General features: G+C 42.0%; 1 long non-coding RNA gene across 1 annotated transcript; it reads left to right on the plus strand.

Moving 5' to 3' along the window:
* The first annotated feature begins 389 nt into the window (after positions 1-389).
* Positions 390-3,374, plus strand: LOC137464322 (uncharacterized). The gene is made up of 2 exons (XR_010994187.1): positions 390-508; positions 2,785-3,374. It is a non-coding gene; the product is annotated as an uncharacterized lncRNA (long non-coding RNA).
* Positions 3,375-7,005: the final 3,631 nt, after the last annotated feature.

Here is a 7,005-nt window from a genome sequence, read left to right on the forward strand (position 1 = left end):
GAGAAGCAAGAAGAAGCTGATAAGGAGCTCTCTCCAGGGCTGTTACCAAGGAGATCAAGAGAAGAGAGGAATTGAAGAAAGATAAGGAGAGAACTTTGCAGCTGGACAAAGTATTTTTAGAAAGTTAGCTGAAGTCACTGTTACTTTTCACCAATGGTGTTATGTTGATTTATTGTGGCCAATAGTTGGGGTAGAAAAAGTATAAACAATTAAAAAGTGTATAAAAGGTCAGCCAATTTTGATAATAAAGAATTGCCATCTGGGACTGCTTGTGGTCTCTGCTTTGTGTCGCGACCGCCTCGACAGCGACATCTGATGATCACCAAGTGGAACAACAGCCTGAACAACATACTCGGTCTGGACCCATTCGGGGTCCTAGTGACTGACTGGCAACCGTGACCCACTGGGGAGTAGTGGGGGAGGTGGCATTGGTGAAGCTGAGAGTAGTGTGTGGAAGCCACAGGGAGGTCCGGACCTGATTTTCTCCTATCAAGACACCTGGAAGCAGGTGAGCCACCAACTAGTAATAATGGGAAATAACTTATCTAAAGAGGAAGTGACTGTTTTTGCTACATGGAAAGTTTTGTTAAGAAATAAGGGAATTAATACTTCTGACTATGCCCTTCATAGTATATTGCTGTGGGCTAAATCACAGGATTTTGGCACTGATCCTGACTCGTCATTTAGTGTTAAAGCATGGAAAAAAGTCGGGGACAGACTGTTGTCGATCTATCTGTTACTTGGGGATTGCTTTTTGAGGAATTAAAGGAATGGAAAACAGTGAGAACAGGCAGAGCGCAACATGGACGAAGAATCGGGCTTGATAACAGAGACTGACAGGAGGGATGAGTCAGATGGGGCCTCTGATGGGGAACTTGTTGAATCCATCCTTGAAGAAGGTGCAGGTGCCATGGAAGTTACCAAGCAGGCTACCAAAGCTTCCGTGAAAGCTGGCAGAGCTTCTGGGTTGGATGCCAAAGTATCTCCTTATCAGAACCCTAAACCTCTTTATCTCACACCTGCACAGCAGCTTGCGATGGTGCCTGTGTATACTACACTGCTGCGCCAGTTAGCTGAAATGTCGTTAGCAGAGAGAGAAACCCAGCTGTCTGCCCAACCTTCCCTTCGCTCTAGCCCAGACATTTGGCCCGCTGCTCCTCTCTGAGCTGCATGAACAGTGTTCAAGGTCGTATCCTCCGTTGCCTGACAGTGACAGCGAATCAAGTGAAGAGTCACCTGCAGTAACACCTGAGTTGGGGGAAGGAACTCTTGACAGGTCACCTTTTAATAGATCTAGCCCTACTGCCCGTGGACTTTGCCTCCATGTCAAGTAACTGTGCTTCCTCCACAGCCTCAGAAGTTTTGGGAATTTGTTAGGAAGAAAGCAGCTGAAGAAAGGAATTGGGGCATAATAGAAAGAGTAGGTGCCCCAAAAGTACCTCAGGAACAGAGTGCTAATGCAAATGTTGCTTGTGATAACCCTATGGCTTTTCCAGTTTTTAAAGCAGTTCCTGGAACAGGGCAGAATGATAGTCATCACGTCTTTGCCTGGAAGGTTGTGCAAGATCTCCAATCGAAAGAGGCTCAGTTTGGTGTTAATTCCTCTGAGGTAATGCAATTAATACATGTAACTAATGCAGATATGCTTACACCTTATGACATCATGCATCTTGCTGCAATTTTATTCCAACCAGTACAGTATGGTGTGTTTCAAGAAACTTGGAGATGAGGGGCTGAACGTACAGCTTTAACAAATATGCAGCTGCCTCAACATGACCCTCGTCATGCTGTGGGTGTTGATGCCTTATTGGGCACTGGGCCTTTTGCCAACCCAGATTTACAGGCAAGGTGGGATCCTTCAATTTTGACACAAGCTCAGCAAATAGGCATGAGTGCTTTAATTAAAACAATGGAAATGGCAGCTCCAAAACAGAGATACATTACTATACAACAAGGAATGAGAGAACCATTTTTGCAGTTTGTGGAAAAGCTTGATGCAGCTATTGAAAAATAGGTAGATTATGAACCTTTGCAACATAGATTGTGTATACAACTGGCGAAAGAAAATGCAAACCCAGCCTGCAGAAAGATTATTGACACCTTACCTGGGGAACCTACATCGCCTGAAATGGTTACTGCTTGCTCAAAAGTTGGTTCAGAAGAGCATAAAATTGCAGCTCTTGCTGCAGTTCTAAGACCTCCATCGAAATGCTATAATTGTGGACAGCAAGGGCACATAAGGGCACAGTTAATACCCAGAAAATAACATCTAAGTCAAATGCAAGCAGCAATGTAATGTGCAATCATAGTGCTAAATTTGGACACTATGCTAAACAATGCAGGAGTAAATATCATGCAAAGAGTCAGCTGTTGCAGGGAAACAGGAACAAGAACACGAAGGGGCGTGTGGGGACACAAATACAGCAGCAATTATGGGCCTTCCTGGTACTGCAAAGCTACCCATTTGTGAACAATACACAGGGGCAACAAGTGGGTCCGCAGGGACTGATATACCCACTGCCAAAACAGTAACTATTTTGACAAAAGAAACATGCAAAGTGCCCCTTGACGCCTTTGGCCCAATAGGACACGGATTGAGTGTATTTTTGATAGGGAGATCAAGTACTACACTTAAAGGTATTCATGTGCATTTAGGACTTATTGATGCTGATTATTTAGGACAGATTCATGCTAAGGTATCAATTGATGACCCCCCTGTCACTATGCAGAAAGGAACTTGCATAGCTCAACTTGTACCCTTTGTGAGTTCTGTTCCCAATACAGTGGACCGAAGTCGCCGCACAGGAAGTTTTGGATCAACAGGAGTACCTCAAGTGTTCTGGACTGAGAAAGTAACGGAGAACCGTCCAGAAAAGACATGCATCCTCACAGCCAGTGGATATTGTCCAGGAACCATATCGGTAACAGGTTTGATTGACACTGGAGCAGATGTTACAATACTCTTGCAACTTTGTTGGCCTCAGGCGTGGCCTCTCACTCATGCAAGTTTTGGACTCATAGGGTTGGGTGGTGCTACAACAGGTGGCTTGTCAGCCATTGTAATTAATGTGAAACATCCTGATGGCCAACGAGCTAACATCAGACCCTATGTTGCCGAGGCTCCTCAAAGTTTGTGGGGACGAGATTGTTTGTCTCAGTGGGGTGTCAAAATTACCACGGATTTTTAATAGGGGCCACTGTGGTGCAGGGTGGTGAACGTCCAGTTGTAGCCTTCACATGGTTAACAGATAAACCTGTCTGGGTTGATCAGTGGCCCCTTAGTACCGAAAAGCTTACTGCCCTGCAAGAATTAGTCACAGAACAATTGCAAGCGGGTCATACTGAAGAATCATTCAGCCCCTGGAATACCCCTGTTTTTGTAATAAAAAAGAAATCAGGAAAATGGAGACTTTTACATGATTTACGGCAGATAAATGCTGTAATGGCAACAATGGGAGCTTTACAACCAGGCCTTCCTACACCCACAATGATTCCACAGGAATGGCAAATAGTTGTCATTGATTTGAAAGATTGTTTCTTTACTATTGCCGGCCAAACTCGGCAATCTGGGTGACATCGGTCTGCCAAAGCTCCAAGGCACTAAGGCTTCTGGGGTTTACCCCTGCCGGCAAAGGTGCAGCAAGCACACGACAGTTGTCACATGACTCGACAATGTCATGAGCCTCCGTTGGCGTCAACTGAAACTGCTTCTTCAAGGCATGCGCGTTCTGATGGAAAAACCCATGCGATGCCTTAGCCTGTGGGACTGTGTCAGACTGAGGTGCTGCCCATGCTGGGTTAGCCAACTTGTCAGCCCTCACGTTACCTTCTGCCACAAACCCTGGCAGATTGGTGTGACTCCTCACATGCAGAACGTAGTACGGATGAACCCGGACCTGAATGGCACACCACAAGGTCTTCAGTAAATGAAACAAGGCAGGATTACTGACCTCCTTCAAAATTGAATAACCCAACCACTGTGCAATGTCGGCCACATAGGCAGAATCCGTGACCAAATTGAAAGGTTCCTGGGAAAATTTCTCAAATGCCATGACAGCAGCCCTCAATTCAACCAATTGGACTGACCCATCCTCATGACCTTCCAGGACCTGCCACTCAGATCCATCCCTCCAAGTAACAATGGCCTTCCCAGTTTTCCCTGAACTGTCAGTGAAGACAGTGGGTCCTTGCACTGGCTCCTGACTATTTTTGGGCTGCAAAGAGATGTGTGTGAATTTCGCCACCTGCAGTAGCTTGTGGCTGGGCAGATGATAAGTGATCTGCCTTGAAAAGCTTTCCAGAGCACTTTGCAGGGACACACTGTGTGCAAAGCTCCAGTCAAAATCCTCCTGCTGTACCGGGAGTACGATCTTTGCAGGATCCGCACACATCAATTGCAAACACCGTTGCCGGCATTTGATTATCAAGGGAGGAATTAGCTCAAACAATGTGGTTGCCATCTTCTGCAGCTGATGGGGCAGGAAAACCCATTCCAAGATGTGCAAGAAATCAGACCATTTTGTTATAAACTCCAATCACTTGGTTTTTAAAATTTTAAAAGTTTAATAATAATAAAATGGTTATAAAAAAAGTAATACAATTAGAGTAATGAAAATTTAGAGTTAGGACAATTACAAGACAATAAAAAGCAAAGAATTACGGACGTCCGGATGCTCTCGGGCACTTAAGCCCAATAAGCATGCCTTGTTAACAAAGGAATAATCTTTAAAAGCAGTAGCCTGTTGCATATTCATACATCTCATACATGATGCATAAATTCCTTGCAAATTAAGAACTTTTCTGGTTTTTGTCAACTTCTTCACCTTAATCCTGGTGGTTCCATAAAGACGGAGAGAAGGTGGAAGAATGTTTGTCTTTTCTGATAAGGAGGCAGTAATTCTTTATGGGCCCCCATCATTGTCATCTCTGTGTGAAGAGTTTCTTCATTATCTCATCTCTTGCTTGAGCTAGTAAAAAAAAAAAACCCACATACATAGGTTCTATTTTAACTACAAAACTACATATACCATACTAATTAAATGTTAATACAGCACTTCTAATCAATATAACATAATACATATAGTATTCAATTTAATATTTGCGACAAGCCAATCATAAAATGTGCATTTTTCACAATCCCTCCTCTTATTCTTTATAAATCATTTGGCTTGAGCAATATTTCTTATCTAATTGCATTCTTTAGACTATGTTAGTAATCAAATTAAAGATGGGATAAAACAAGGAAGAAACATCAGAACAGTTGTAATCTTAATTTCTTCCACTATCCATTCTTCAATACATTATCCCTTCAGTTAGTTTTTAACATTGTTTTCCCACTTTTGGACCGGTATCTGGGTTATTTCTTTAATTCTAATGCCTGAGCGGCTTTGTTTGTTATCTTTTCTATGACTGCTTGGAGTCTTATAATACGATTCAGTATATAATTTGGGTTTAATCCAGAGGTAGATTGCTGTGCTGATTTCACTCTTTTTTTTTTTTTACTAATGGCCTTTTTGCCTAATTTTGGACTGTATTCCTGAAATCAAATGTAAAACAAATCCATCTCTCTCATTTTGGACATTCAATGCCCCATCTATTACCACTTTTTCCTAAGTTCCTTGTAATTCAATATTTTTCCCCATTTTTCCTGCAGGTACTCGGTTTGGATGGGTTATGACAGTGGCTGTTGACATGGGGGTGTGTAACAAAAAGGAACTTTGGTTTCTTTCCATGTAATATTTTTTTTGTAGCATTTGTGACACAATCTTGCCAGTATCTCAAAAGGTAAAAGACAACAAATGAAAGACAAAAACAGGAATAACAGAGGTCTGGTATGGCTTATACCCGCACCTCCCCTGCCTATGGAGTTGCTTTCCATAGCAGGTATGTGTGATCTTCTCGGTGGCGAGTACAGTGGTCAATCAAGGCTTGCCCTCTGTTTCCTTTGTTACTCTTTTTACTAAATATTTTTAGGCAAGTCCTTTTCCACACTCTTTAACTGAGGTTTCTTACCATTCCTCAAGTATCTCTCAGTCAACAGGCACTGATAATTCCCATCTACAAAACAAAGTTATTACTTCAGTTGCTTTGAGTTCTATCTCTGTAGGGGATAGATTCAGTACTCAATACCTATTGCAATGAGAACAGATTTTGTGAGCTCCAATACCAATTATTCTCATAATTTGAACATTTACTTATAACCCAGTTAGCGTGTCCAGCACTGGGATGAATCAAATAAAGTATACAGTATAATACTGATGGTAATTTCCCTTCTTCCTTGTATAAGTCACAGGCTAAGGCCAGAATGTGAGAACTCTGATTAAAATAATCTTGTTCTTCCTGTTTGAAGTGGTAATGTTCCTCTCCTAAGGAGGTGTCGGAGGCGTCTGAGGACTTATTTAGGCAGTGCTTAAAACCAGTGATGTAAGCTTTGCCTTATTTCTCAGTTAGGTGTTATTTTTTGTACTTTCCTTGGTTCATTTGGGTTTTCCCAGACTATTACCACCCAGTCCCAGTCGAAAGTCAATTTGATATCACCCGGTTTAAATGCGATAGTCCATTTTTCAAGGTTCTTCACAAGTTCTTTGATTTTGCTGTCGTGAATTCACCCTCTTTCTGTGGTTCAGATTGCTGCTTTAGTGGTACCTGGAAAGGACTTCTTAATAACACAGTGTTAAAAGAAAAACAATACTGCATTAACTTTTGCCATTAGTTTTCTTCAAAACTTTCTGGGTTTAACTAAAAGTTTTTTTTCTACAGCTGCTTCTTCTTCTTGTATCCAGCTGTTTTAATAGCAGCAGAGGCCAATTCTTCTTGTGAGCTATTAGTAGTTAAATAGAAAGACCAGGCCAATTTTAACACGACATGAATCACATCTCTTGTTTTTTTACTTTTTGGGCAACATTTAACTCATTCTTCAGAACAAAAAGCCTCCTCTTCTTAACAACAAAAAACCAGAAGGAGAAAAGAGTTCTTGCTTAAACAAATAAATCACTTTGTGAAAGT

This window comes from Anomalospiza imberbis, chromosome W (assembly GCF_031753505.1).
Source record: "Anomalospiza imberbis isolate Cuckoo-Finch-1a 21T00152 chromosome W, ASM3175350v1, whole genome shotgun sequence".
NCBI lineage: Eukaryota > Metazoa > Chordata > Aves > Passeriformes > Viduidae > Anomalospiza > Anomalospiza imberbis.